At 41.8% G+C, this 14390-nt stretch overlaps 1 long non-coding RNA gene across 1 annotated transcript in view; it reads left to right on the forward strand.

Annotated features, from left to right (window-relative positions):
• The window catches only part of LOC142742340 (uncharacterized), a 54652-nt gene that overhangs the window by 847 nt on the left and 39415 nt on the right, over window positions 1-14390 (forward strand). The window lies entirely within an intron of this gene.

Raw genomic sequence — 14390 nt, forward strand, 5'->3', positions numbered from 1 at the left:
CCTGCTCTGCCATTCAATCCCCGTCCAGAGAGTTGCTGACGTTCTGGCCGGGGATTCCGCTCTTAGAGGTAGCCCCTGACGTCATTATCCATATATGGACAGTTAGGTAAGTAGCTCCTCCTGGATCAGAATCCCCTGTAGAAAGTGCCACACACACCCCCCTGTAGAAAGTGCCACCCCCTGTAGATAGCACCCCACACAGTCCCCTGTAGATAGTGCCCCACACAGTCCTCTGTAGATACTGCCACCCCACTGTAGATAGCGCCCCCAACCATGTCGACAGCGCTACACCCCCCCCCTCTCCCTGTAGATAGCTCCATTGGGGCTCCCTTTTGGAGTGGAATCCCCAGCCAGAGCGGTGCCAACGCTCTGGCTCGGGATTCCTCTCCTGGAGGAGCCCTTGACGTCACTGTCCAGGAGAGGAATCCCCGGCCAGAGCTTCGGGAACTCTGAGCGGGGATTACACTCCTAGAGAAAGCCCCAATGGAGCTATATACAGGGTGTGGCGCTATCTATAGGGGGTGTGTGTGGCACTATCTACAGGGCAATGTGTGTGGCACTATCTATAGGGGTGTGTGGCACTATCTACTGTAGATTTCCATATATGGACAGTGATGTCAGGGACTCCTGGACCAGAATCCCCGGCCAGAGCGTTGCCGATGCTCTGGCCCAGGGATTTCTCTCCTGTGGAAGCCTCTGACGTCACTGTCCTTATATGGACAGTGATGTCAGGGGCTTATCTAGGAGAGGAATCCCCGGCCAGAGCATCGACAACGCTCTGGCCGGGGATTCTGGTCCAGGACGAATCCCTGACATCACTGTCCATATATGAACAGTGGCGTCAGGGGCTCCTCCAGCAGAGGAATCCCCGGCCAGAGCATCCGCAACGTCCTGGCTGGGGATTCCACTCCTAGAGGGAGCCCCAATGGTGTTATCTACAGGGATTGGGGTGTGGCGCTATCTACAGGGGGATGTGTGTGGCACTATCTGTAGGAAGTACTGTGGCATTATCTACAGAGAGTCAGAAGGTGAAGAGAAAAAAAATGCAGTGTAATTACGGGTATCGGCGCCAGGCTGAAGAGGATCAGGAACGGAGTCAAGTGCATAGGATCTAGGAGATCTTTTATTGAGAAGACGACGCGTTTCTGGACCGGACTGGTCCCTTCGTCAGGTCAGTATACAATAGTTGCACGTGTAGTGTGCACATATATATGCAATAAAAAGACCGGGAACACAACGGTGCACAACACTTCAATTAACATACAAATTACCAAGAGCCGTTACAGGATGACAGATCCTTCGTGGCTTCAAAGTTTAACTCCTTAACGCCGAAGGACGGATATATCCGTCCTCAGCAGCTGCTAGTTCGCGCAGGAGGACAGATATATCCGTCCTGTGATGGCGCGGGTACTGCCAGTGTACCCACGCGATCAGTGGCAGGAGCACGGCTGTTATACACAGCCTGGCTCCTGCTGCAACTGCCGGAATCGAAGCGTGTTCCGATTCCGGCAGTTTAACCCATTAAATGCCGCTGTCAATAGTGACAGCGGCATCTAATGTGTTTGACAGAGGGAGGGAGCTCCCTCTGTCACCCGATCGCCGCCCCCGCAAACAAATCGCGGGTCGCCGTCGGGTTTCCATGACAGCCGGGGGTCTAACAAAGACCCCCAGGTCTGTCTTCCGCAACTGCCTGTTAGGCGATGCCGGAGGCATGACCTAACAGGTTGCCTGTCAGTTTTACACTGACAGGCAATAATGCTTTGGTATACTAAGTATACCAAAGCATTATATATGCGATCGGCACATCGCATAGTGAAGTCCCCTGGTGGGACTTTAAAAAAAAATGTCAATCAGTTAAATAAAGTTTGTTGAAAAAAAATAATAATAATTACAGTCAAAATCAAATAAAACTACTTTTTTTGCCCAAAAAGTGGTTTTATTCAGTAAAAGTGTCAAAACAAATAACACATGCACATATATGGTATCCCCGCGATCGTAACAACTTGACCAATAAAATGAACACATTAATTAAACCGCCGGATGAACGGCGTCCAAAAAAACCGCAAAAAACAACGGCAAAATTCTCTCTTTTCTCCCATTCCCCCCATAAAAAATAAAATAAAAGTTAATCTATAAGTCCTATGTACCCCAAAATAGTACTAATGAAAACTACACATTGGCCCGCAAAAATCAAGCCCACATATGGCCACATAGACGGAAAAATAAAAAAATGATGGCTCTTGGAACGCGGCGATGCAAAAACAAGTAATTTTTTTCTAAAAGGGTTTTTATTGTGCAAACGTAGGAAAACATATAAAACCTTTACATATTTGGTATCCCTGTAATCATGCCGACCCATAGAATAAAGTTAACATGTTATTTATGCTGCATAGTAAACAGCGTAAATTTATAACGTGAAAATTAATGCTGGAATAGTTGCTTATTTTCAATTCTCTCCTAAAATAAAGTTAATAAAAGTTAATCAATATATTATAAGCATCCAAAAATGGTACAATTACAAAATACAACTCGTCCCGCAAAAAACAAGCCCTTATACGGCTATGTCGACGTAATAAAAAAAAAGTTACGACTCTTGGAATGCGACCATGAAAAAAATAAAAATAATCCTTGGTGCAAAATGGCCCGGTCATTAAGGGGTTAAAACATCATGGTTTATACAGATAATATATGTTATTCACACATATTCATGTGTTCTTATACATTTATTCATGATTGTGTACATTCTGTTCTAGCATCATGTTTTTCACATAGATTCTCATGTACCTTTATCTCAAAGCCGTTTTTGAGCTGTTATACTTTAATGCTTAAAAGTGTTGCCATAGTATCATGATGTTTGTATTCATTCACATATGTGAGCAAAAAGTATTTTAACAAATAAAGACATTTTGTTTATTTGTACGTGATCTGCAGTTTGCAAACAGCTGTTTAGTTGCGGTGCATCTGTGTCTTTCCATAGTGATCCTCTTTTCACCAAGTTATCCCTTGATAGGGGAACATTTTGGGATAGAGATTAAGATTTTCATTATTTGTGATTAGATGGCATAAAAAGATGTTTGTAATACTTTTGAAAAAATGCCTATGTCAAAAGCCGTTTTTTTGTATTACTTGAAGCACTGGTTTTTTGATCAAATCAGAAAAAATGTATAAAAACCTTTGAATTTCTCCATACAAAAAACTCATAAAAAATGGTTGCTATAAGATAAGTTTTAAAATTTCAATAAAAAACTATTAGTTTCATTATATTCGTTTTGTATAGAATTATGAGAATATAAGATTGCACACGGTCAGGTTTTTATTATCATGTTTCTACTACATGCACTCCCTGAGTTAATTGTACTCAGATATTTGGGGCTAAAAAGTATAAAAATATGTATGTAAAGGGAATTTAAATGTAGGATAAATTGTTTCAAATACTTATATGGGTGATGTCTAGATCAAAAACTTGTCAAGTGGAGAGTATACCATACGAACAGTTTACATTGAATATTAATATTAATCATAGTACTATATTCATACTTTCCCTACTTACCTATACAGTAAAACCTATGTGTTGTGTTTGAAGGACACATGTTTCAATGTAGATTTTTAAAAGTCATTAATATTCTCTATAGTTTCATTCAATCCTTCCGGATTTAAACTGTGATATTTATAGATCCAGTATGCCTCCCGGTTTTTTAGGGAGGAGAACCTATTATTGGAGGTATTGGGTATGTGTTCTAGTGGTGTTACTTTTACTGAAAAAACTCCCTCATGTTCTACCTATGTACTGAAGCCCACAGCTGCATTCCAAAAGGTATATTACATAACTAGTGGAACAGTTCATGAAATCTTTAATTGGAAAGATTTCTTTTGTAATGTTGCAGGTGGATGTAGTTTTTCTGTGACATATGGTGTCACAACATAGACACCTTACTGAGTTGCATTTATAGGAGCCCACTATTTTAGGCATAAAACTTATTACAGGTTTTGTACTGTTATCTTTTAACCCTTTCAAGACCGAGCTCATTTTGACCTTCATGACCAGCCCCATTTTCTCAAATCTGACGTGTCAATTTATGTGTTAATAACTCTGGAATGCTTTTGCCTATCCAAGCGATTCTGAGATTGTTTTCTCGTGACATATTGTACTTTATGTTAGTGGAAAAATGTGGTCAATAAATTCATTGCTTATTTGTGAAAAACACCAAAATTTGGAGAAAATTTGCAAAAATTATGATTTTTCTCATTTTAAATGTATCTGCTTGTAAAACAGATAGTAATACCACACAAAATAGTTACTATTTTATATATTCCATATGTCTACTTTATATTTGCATAGTTTTTTGAACATTATTTTATTTTTCTAGGACGTTACAACGTTTAGAACTTTAGCAGCAATTTCTCACATTTTCAAGAAAATTTCAAAAGGCTATTTTTACAGGGACCAGTTCAGTTCTGAAGTGGCTTTGAGGGCCTTATGTACTAGATAGACCCCATAAATCACCCCATATTAAAAACTGCACCCCTCAAAGTATTCAAAATAGCATTCAGAAAGTTTCTTAACCCATTAGGCGCTTCACAGGAATTAAAGCAAAGTAGAGGTGAAATTTACAAATTTTATTTTTTTTGCTGAAATTCATTTGTAATACATTTTTTTCTGTAAAACAGAAGGTTTTACCCGAGAAACGCAAATCAATATTTATTGCCCAGATTCTGCAGTTTTTAGAAATATCCCACACGTGGCTCTAATGTGATAATGGACTGAAACACAGGCCTCAGAAGCAAAGTAGCACCTAGTGGATTTTGGGGCCTTCCTTTTTTTAGAATATATTTTAGGCACCATGTCAGGTTTGAAGAGGTCTTGTGGTGCCAAAACAGTGGAAATCCCCCAAAAGTGAGACGGTTTTGGAAACTACACACCTCAAGGAATTTATCTAGGGGTACAGTTAGCATCTTGACCCCACAGGTATTTTGCTATATTTATTGGAGTTTGTCTGTGAAAGTGAAAATCTACTTTTTTTCTGAAAAAATATTAAAATAAAATAATATTTGCAAGGAATAAAGATTAAAAAGCACCCCAGAACTTGTAAAGCTACTTCTCCCGATTACGCCAATACCCCATATGTGGTACTAAACTGCTGTTTGGACCCACGGCAGAGCTCAGAAGGGAAGGAGCGCCATTTGGATTTTGAAGCGCAGATTTTGCTGGATTGGTTTTCAGTGCCATGTCGCGTTTGCAACGCCCTGGATTAAGCAAAACAGTGGAATCCCCCCAAAACTGACCCCATTTTGAAGACTACACCCCTCAAGGAATTGTTCTAGGGGTATAGTTAGCATTTTGACCCCACAGTTTTTTTTCTGAATTTAGTGGAATTAGGCCGTGAAAATGAAAATCTACTTTTTTCTGAAAAAACATAGAAATGTTTAATTTTTACAATGAATAAAGGAGAAAAATTACCCCAAGATTTGTAAAGCAATTTGTCCTGATTACAGCAATACGCCATATGTGGTAATAAACTGCTGTTTTGGACTCAGGAGGGAAGGAACAATATTTGGCTTTTGGAGCTCAAATTTAGCTGGAATGGTTTTCGGGTGTCATGTCGCATATGCAAAGCCCCTGAGGTACTAAAACAGTGGAAACCTCCCAAAAGTCCCTTTAGGGGACTGGAACGAGCGATCATTAGGTCGCTGGTACAATACACTGCAATACTAATGTATTGCAGTATAATGTCATTTTACAGGCTCCTGTAACAGCGCGATCGCTGTTCCTGTCCGTTAGTCCCGGGTGTCAGCTGTAATACACAGCGGACAGCTGCAGAATATGGAGCGTGCGCAGCGCATGAGCCCGCTCCATATATAACCCCTCGCACCACGACATGCTATTAAGTCGTGGTGCGCCAAGGCGTTAATGCGTAGCGGATGGTGCAAAGTGAAAATTTACATTTTCCACTGATATGCCATTTTAATGCATAATATATTGTGCCCAGTTTGTGCCACTGAAGACAAATACCTCATACAATGTTGAGCGGGTTCTCCCGGATATAAAATGTCATATATGTGGACGTAAGCTGGTGTTTGGGCACGCTGTGGGGCTCAGAAGGGAGGGAACACCATTTGGCTTTTGGAGCGCAGATTTTGCTTGGTAACTGTTCTGTTTGGGCTTTTGCTGGTATTTCAGTTTATGATGTGGGGGTATGTGTAAATTGGGCAGAGTACATCAAGGCATTATAAGAGGGTATAATAATGGGGTACATAAATAATAATTTGCAGATATGTGGCCGGTGTCGCACTGATAAATGGTCGCCCGATCCTATCCGCTTTTGGAACACTCTGCACATTTTGCATCGCCATATTCTGAGAGCCAGAACTTTTTTATTTTTTCTCCAACGGAGCTGTGTGAGGGCTTATTTGTTGCGGGACAATCTGTACTTTTCATTAGTACCATTTTAGGGTACATGTGATTTTTTTTTATCACTTTTTATTAGATTTTTTTGGAAGCAAAGTGACAAAGAAACATAAATTCTGACAAAGTTTTTTGTATTTTTTTTTTACAGTATTCACCGTGCGGTATGAATGACATTTTACTTTATTCTGCGGGTCGGTACGATTACGGCGATACCATATGTATATAGGTTTTTTATGTTTTGTGGCAATAAAATCACTTTGATAAAATTATTTATTTTTTGTGTCGCCATATTCTGAGAGCCATAATTTTATATTTTTCCGTCAAAAAAGCGGTGTAAGGGCTTGTTTTTTGCGGGACGGGTTGTAGTTTTTATTGGTACTATTTTGGGGTACATGAGACTTTTTGATCACTTTTTATTCTATATTTTGGGAGGGTTGATGACCAAAAAAAAGTGATTCTGACATTGTTTTTTAATTATTTTTTTTGCGGTGTTCACCGTGCGGGAAAAATAATATTATAGTCTTATAGTTTGGGTCGTTACGAACGCGGTGATACCAAATATGTGTACTTTTTTTTAACATTTTCATTTTTTTCCTATAATAAAAGACTTATTATAGGAAAAAAAGCATTATTTTTTTTTGTAACTTTTATAACTTGTTTTTACACTTTTATAAAACTTTTTTATTACTTTATTTTTTACTTTTTACTTGTTTTACTTGAAGCCTGGCAGCACTGATCGCTGCTATAATACATTACACTACCTAGGTAGTGTAACGTATTATAAACTGTCAGTGTGACGCTGAGAGTCACACTGACTGGAAGCTTATGAGAATCAGCATCTGGCTGGTTCTCATAGGCTGCTGTGCATGGCAGACCCGGGGGCTGTTATATGGCCCCCGGTTCTGCCTTATAACCGACTGCAGCACCTGCAGTCGGTCCCCGGGAAAGTTTGTTGTAGCAACAAACTTTCCAGTTTGTTATAGCAACAAACTTTCCAGTTCGTTGCTACAACACACTTTCCCTGCGATCACATGACCGGGACCTGAACTAATCAGGTCCCGATCATATCTCCGGGAACAGAGGCAGGTGATAACAGCGCGATCCGAGTGTCAGCGCTACTCTGAGACACCCGAATCGCGCTTTTAACACCCACTGTGAATTCACGTCGGCACTGCACAGAGCCCAGCAAGTGCCGACGTGAATATACAGTGGGCGGTCGGGAAGCGGTTAAGCGACTCGGTGCGACCATATTTTTTATGCTGCGCCCTTTTCTGTAAGTAAAGCCTGGTTTAGCAGGTAAGATAGATTTTAAGACAGGGTCGCTACGTAGGATGTTCCAATGTTTAGCTAGGATCATCCTTAGCTAAACATTGGAACATCCTACGTAGCGACCCTGTCTTAAAATCTATCTTACCTGCTAAACCAGGCTTTACTTACAGAAAAGGGCGCAGCATAAAAAATATGGTCGCACCGAGTCGCTTAAAAGACAACAGTACAAAACCTGTAATAAGTTTTATGCCTAAAATAGTGGGCTCCTATAAATGCAACTCAGTAAGGTGTCTATGTTGTGACATCATATGTCACAGAAAAACCACATCCACCTGCAACATTACAAAATAAATCTTTCCAATTAAAGATTTCATGAACTGTTCCACTAGTTATGTAATATTCCTTTTGGAATGCAGCTGTGGGCTTCAGTACATAGGTAGAACCATACAGCCCCTAAGAACGAGAATAAATAAACATAGATCCAATACCAATCATTTTCTGAAACACAGTGTTTCTAGACACCTCCACTTTGAACATGAGGGAGTTTTTTCAGTAAAAGTAACACCACTAGAACACATACCCAATACCTCCAATAATAGGTTCTCCTCCCTAAAAAACTGGGAGGCATACTGGTTCTAAAAATATCACAGTTTAAAGGGATCCTGTCATCTTACCTGTCAAACTAGCCTGACCCCTCAATAGCCGCAGCTGTCCCGAGTTCGTTCCTGTCGCTCTTCTTTCCTGAAGTCCTCCTCTGTCGGTAAATGTAGTCTTTTAAACTCTTCCCGCCTTTTATGGTAATTAGTTTTCCCTCTGGGACGCAGCTTCTTAACCCCACCCACCACAGGCACCTGTCCGGCCCTGACTGGCTAAGGAGCTGTCAATCGAAAAGAAGGAGGTGGAGTCCACTCTGAGACGCTGGAGGAATGAAAATCTGACTCTTTTCAGATGAAGATTTGACTCTTTTCTGCTCATTTGCATATGGCGTGGGACTATATGCTGGCTTTATAGCTAAAATGCTGGTGACAGGTTCCCTTTAAATCCGGAAGGATTGAATGAAACTATAGAGAATATTAATGACTTTTAAAAATCTACATTGAAACATGTGTCCTTCAAACACAACACATAGGTTTTACTGTATAGGTAAGTAGGGAAAGTATGAATATAGTACTATGATTAATATTAATATTCAATGTAAACTGTTCGTATGGTATACTCTCCACTTGACAAGTTTTTGATCTACACATCACCCATATAGGTCTTTTAAACAATTTATCCTACATTTAAATCCCCTTTACATACATATTTTTATACTTTTTAGCCCCAAATATCTGAGTACAATTAACTCAGGGAGTGCATGTAGTAGAAACATGATAAAAAAAACCTGACCGTGTGCAATCTTATATTCTCATAATTCTATACAAAACGAATATAATGAAACTAATAGTTTTTTATTGACATTTTAAAACTTATCTTATAGCAACCATTTTTTATGAGTTTTTTGTATGGAGAAATTCAAAGGTTTTTATAAATTTTTTCTGATTTGATCAAAAAAACAGTGCTTCAAGTAATACAAAAAAACGGCTGTTGACATAGGCATTTTTTCAAAAGTATTAGGCTTTATTCAGACGAACGGGAAAAACGTCCGTGCAACGTGCGTGATTTGCACGCGCGTTGCACGGACCTATATGTGTATGGGGCCGTGCAGACATGTCCGTGATTTTTCCTCAGCGTGAGTCCGCTGAAAAAAAGTCACGACATGTATACGTTCTTTCGGCATTTTGCACGCATAACGCACCCATTGAAGTCAATGGGTGCGTGAAAACCACGCATGCCGCATGGAAGCACTTCCGTGCGAACTGCGTGATTCGCGCAAGAGCTGTCAAAACGATGAATGTAAACAGAAAAGCACCACGTGCTTTTCTGTTTACAAACATCCAAACGGAGTGTCTTTGAGATAAGCGAACCCGGACAACCGAACCGAACTTCACCGGGTTCGGCCGAACTCGTTTTGGCTGAACCCGGCAAAAAAATTTCCGGTACGCGACGTCAGGAGATAGTCACTGTCCAGGGTGCTAAAAGAGTTAAACTGTTTCAGCGCCCTGGACAGTGACTTCCGATCCCAATATACACGAACGTGTAAAAAAAAAGAAGTTCTGACTTACCGATAACTCCCGGCTTCTTCCTCCAGTCTGACCTCCCGGGATGACAATTCAGTCCAAGTGACAGCTCCAGCCAATCACAGGCCAAGCACAGGCTGCAGCGGTCACATGGACTGCGGTGTCATCCAGGGAGGTGGGGCCAGATGTCAAGAGAGGCGCGTCACCAAGGACGCGTCACCAAGGCAACGGCCGGGAGGGAAGTTCTCGGTAAGTACGAACTTTTTCTTTTTTTTTTTAACAGGTTTCTCGATATTGTGATCGGCATTCACTGTCGAGGGTGCTGAAAGAGTTAACTGCCGATCAGTTAACTCTTTCAGCACCCTGGACAGTGACTGACGTCGACTAGACTCATCTCTATGATGGCGGCTGCGCGAAAATCACGCAGCCGCGCATCATACACGGATGACACACGGAGCTGTCAAGTGGTTTTTGGGCGCGCAAAACGCCGCGTGCGAATCCAGCCTTACAAACATCTTTTTATGCCATCTAATCACAAATAATGAAAATCTTAATCTCTATCCCAAAATGTTCCCCTATCAAGGGATAACTTGGTGAAAAGAGGATCACTATGGAAAGACACAGATGCACCGCAACTAAACAGCAGGTTGCAAACTGCAGATCACGTACAAATAAACAAAATGTCTTTATTTGTTAACCCCTTAATGACCAGCCTATTTTGGACCTTAATGACCAAGCTATTTTTTACATTTTTCAATCGTCGCATTCCAAGAGCTATAACCTTTTTATTTTTGCGTCGACATAGCTGTGTAAGGTCTTGTTTTTTGCAGGACAAGTTGTATTTTTTAATAGCACCATTTTGAGGTACATATTATTTATTGATTAACTTTTATTAACTTTTTTTTGGGGGGGGAATAGAAAAAAATCTGAAATTTCGCCACTCTTTTTTGCGTCCTAAATCTACGCCGTTTACCGTGTGGTATAAATAACACAATAACGTTATTCAGCGGGTTGTTACGATTGCAACGATACCAAATTTGTATAGTTTTTGTATGTTTTACTACTTTTACACAGTAAAAACGCTTTTTTTTCTAAATGATTTGTTTGTGTCTCCATATTTGAAGAGCCGTAACGCTTCTTATTTTTTCGCCGATGCGGTTGTATGAGGGCTTTTTTTTTGCGGGGAGACTTGTCGTTTTTATTGGTACCATTTTGGAGTAGATGCGACTTTTTGATCCCTTTTTAATCACATTTTTTTAAAGTCAGGATTCACAGAAAACAGCAATTTTTCTGTAGTTTTTTATTAAATTTTTTACAGCGTTCACCGTGCGAGTTAAGTAATGTAATAGATTTATAGTCGGGGTCGTTACGGATGCGGCGATACCAAATATGTGTAACTTTTTTGCTTTATTTGGGTTTTTTAATAGTAAAGCTGTTTGTAAGGGGAAAAAGTGGGTTTTTCATTTTTTTTCCCATTTTTTTTTAATTAACTTTATTAAACTTTTTTTTTTACTTTTTTACTAGTACCACTAGGGGACTATAATATGCGATTCTGCGATCGCTATTATAATACACTGCAATACTTCTGTATTGCAGTGTATTATGCCTGTCCGTTTAAAACGGACAGGCATCTGCTAGGTCATGCCTGCGGCATGATCTAGCAGGCATTCGCTCCAGGCAGACCTTGGGGCCTTTATTAGGCCCCCGGCTGCCATTGGAGACACAGACACTCGGCGATCGTATCGCCGGGTGTCGGTGGGGGAGAGAGGGAGCTCCCTCCCTCTCTCCAAAACCACTCAGATGCGGTGCTCGCTATTGAGCACCGCATCTGAGGGGTTAAACGGGTGAGATCGATACTAATATCGATCTCACCCGGCAGAGCAGGGACGCTCCTAGTCTAGGATATATCCGTCCTTCGGCGTTAAGGAGTTAAACTTTGAAGCCACGAAGGATCTGTCATCCTGTAATGGCTCTTGGTAATTTGTATGTTAATTGAAGTGTTGTGCACCGGTGTGTTCCCGGTCTTTTTACTGCATATATATGTGCACACTACACGTGCAACTATTGTATACTGACCTGACGAAGGGACCAGTCCGGTCCAGAAACGCGTCGTCTTCTCAATAAAAGATCTCCTAGATCCTATGCACTTGACTCCGTTCCTGATCCTCTTCAGCCTGGCGCCGATACCCGTAATTACACTGCATTTTTTTTCTCTTCACCTCCTGACTCTCACCTTGTCCCAGGTACTAAGGATTTAGCACCAAGGGACTGCAGTGGGTGGCAGCCGGCTATCTACACTTCACCACCTCATAAGAGTCTCGGAGGAGCGCCGCCATCCCCTCACGTTTTTGCTGTACTAACTCATTATCTACAGAGGGCACTGTGGCATTCTCTACAGCAGGCACTGTGGCACCATCTACAGAGGGCACTGTGGCACCATCTACAGAGGGCACTCTGGCATTATCAGAGGGCATTGTCTACAAAGGGCAGTGTGGCACTATCTACAGAGGGCACTGTGGCATTATCTACAGAGGGGCTGTGTGGCATTATCTACAAAGGGTACTATGGCACCATCTACAGAGGGCACTGTGGCACTATGCCATTATCTACAGAGGGCACTGTGGCAATATCTAGAGAAGGCACTGTGGCATTATCTACAGAAGGCACTGTGTGGCACTATCTAAAAAGGGGCTGTGTGGCACTATCTACAAAGGGCACTGTGGATCTATCTACAAATGGCACTGTGGCATTATCTACAGGGGGCACTGTGACATTATCTACAGGGGGCACTGTGACATTATCTACAGGGGGCACCGTGTTATTATCTACAGAGGGCACCATGGCATTATCTACAGGGGGCACCGTGGCATTATCTACAGGGGGCACCGCGGCATTATCTACATGGGGCACTGTGGCATTATCTACAGGGGGCACTGTGGCATTATCTAGAGGGGGCACTGTGGCATTATCTACAGGGGACATTGTGGCATTATCTACAGGGGACACTGTTGCATTATCTACAGGGGGCACTGTTGCATTAACTACAGAGAGCACTATAGCAATATCTACAGAGGGCACTGTGGGACTATCTACAAAGGCCACTGTGGCACTATCTACAGGGGGCACTGTGGCACTATCTACAGGGGGCACTGTGGCACTATCTACAGGGGGCACTGTGGCACTATCTACAGGGGGCACTGTGGCATTATCTACAGGGGGCACTGTGGAATTATGTACAGGGGGCATTGTGGCATTATCTAGAGGGCACTGTGGCATTATCTAGAGGACACTGGCACCATCTACAGAGGGCATTGTGGCATCATCTACAGAGGCCACTGTGGCACTATCTACAGAGGGTATTGTCTACAGAGGGCACTGTGGTATTATCTAGGGGTGTGTGGCACTATCTACAGAGGGCACAGTGGCGTTATCTATAGAGGGCATTGTGGCATTATCTACAGAGGGGACTGTCACATTATCTATGGGGGTGTATGAAACTATCTACAGAACACTGTGCCATTATCTACAGAGGGCACTGTGGCAATATCTAGAGGGCACTGTGGCACTATCTAAAAAGGGGCTGCATGGCACTATCTACAAAGGGCACTGTGGATCTATCTACAGAGGGCACTGTGGCATTATCTACTGAGAGCACTGTGGCAATATCTACAGATTGCACTGTGGCATTATCAGAGGGCATGGTCTACAGAAGGCACTGTGCAATTATCTCAGGGTTGTAATGACTATCTACACAGAGATCACTGTGGCATTATCCACAGAGGGCACTGTGGCACTATCTACAGAGGGCACTGTGGCACTATCTAAAAAGGGTCTGTGTGGCACGATCTATAGGGGGGCTGTGTGGCTCTATCTACAGGGGGCTGTGTGACACTATCTATAGGGGGTGTGTGTGCTACTATCTACAGAAGGCACTGTGGCGCTATCTACAGGGTGCCATGTGGCACTATCTACAGTGGGCACTGTGGCATTATATACAGGAAGCAGTGTGTGGCAATATCTACAAGGAGCAGTGTGTGGCGCTATCTACTGAGGGCAATGTGGAGCACCATCTACAAGGATCACTGAGTGTGGCACTATCTATGCTGGTTTTTACACTACCAGTAGTGGTCAGCACATATTACCTAGCAATATGAATTAAGTGAGACATCACCTGCCTGTAAACAACTGGATAACCAGAGAGATACTGGCCACCATAGTAGTTGTCAGCCAAACTAGTGCAGAAATATTTGTTTATTTGTATGCTGAAATTCTAGGAAGCCATGTCTCATTATCCACACCAGGTAAGCCACACCCACACATGACACACCCACCAAAGAAGCCCCAAGTGTCCCTGGAAAAAAAATTCAAATGTTGGCAACTATGCAAACCTCCCACAGTTACTCAGAACTGGAGTAAGAGCACCAAAGGCTTCTATGACGTTATTCAGTCTTAATAAAATTCTAAAATAATAGAAAAAAAGATAAAAAGTTATAGCGACATAAGCATTTTAATTGTACTAAATAAAAAGTGTAGGTTTTATATTACATCACTATTTCCTATCTACTATTCCTTTCCCTATTTATAAATATGGTAGT

The sequence above is a fragment of the Rhinoderma darwinii genome, chromosome 2, assembly GCF_050947455.1.
Source record: "Rhinoderma darwinii isolate aRhiDar2 chromosome 2, aRhiDar2.hap1, whole genome shotgun sequence".
Lineage (NCBI taxonomy): Eukaryota > Metazoa > Chordata > Amphibia > Anura > Rhinodermatidae > Rhinoderma > Rhinoderma darwinii.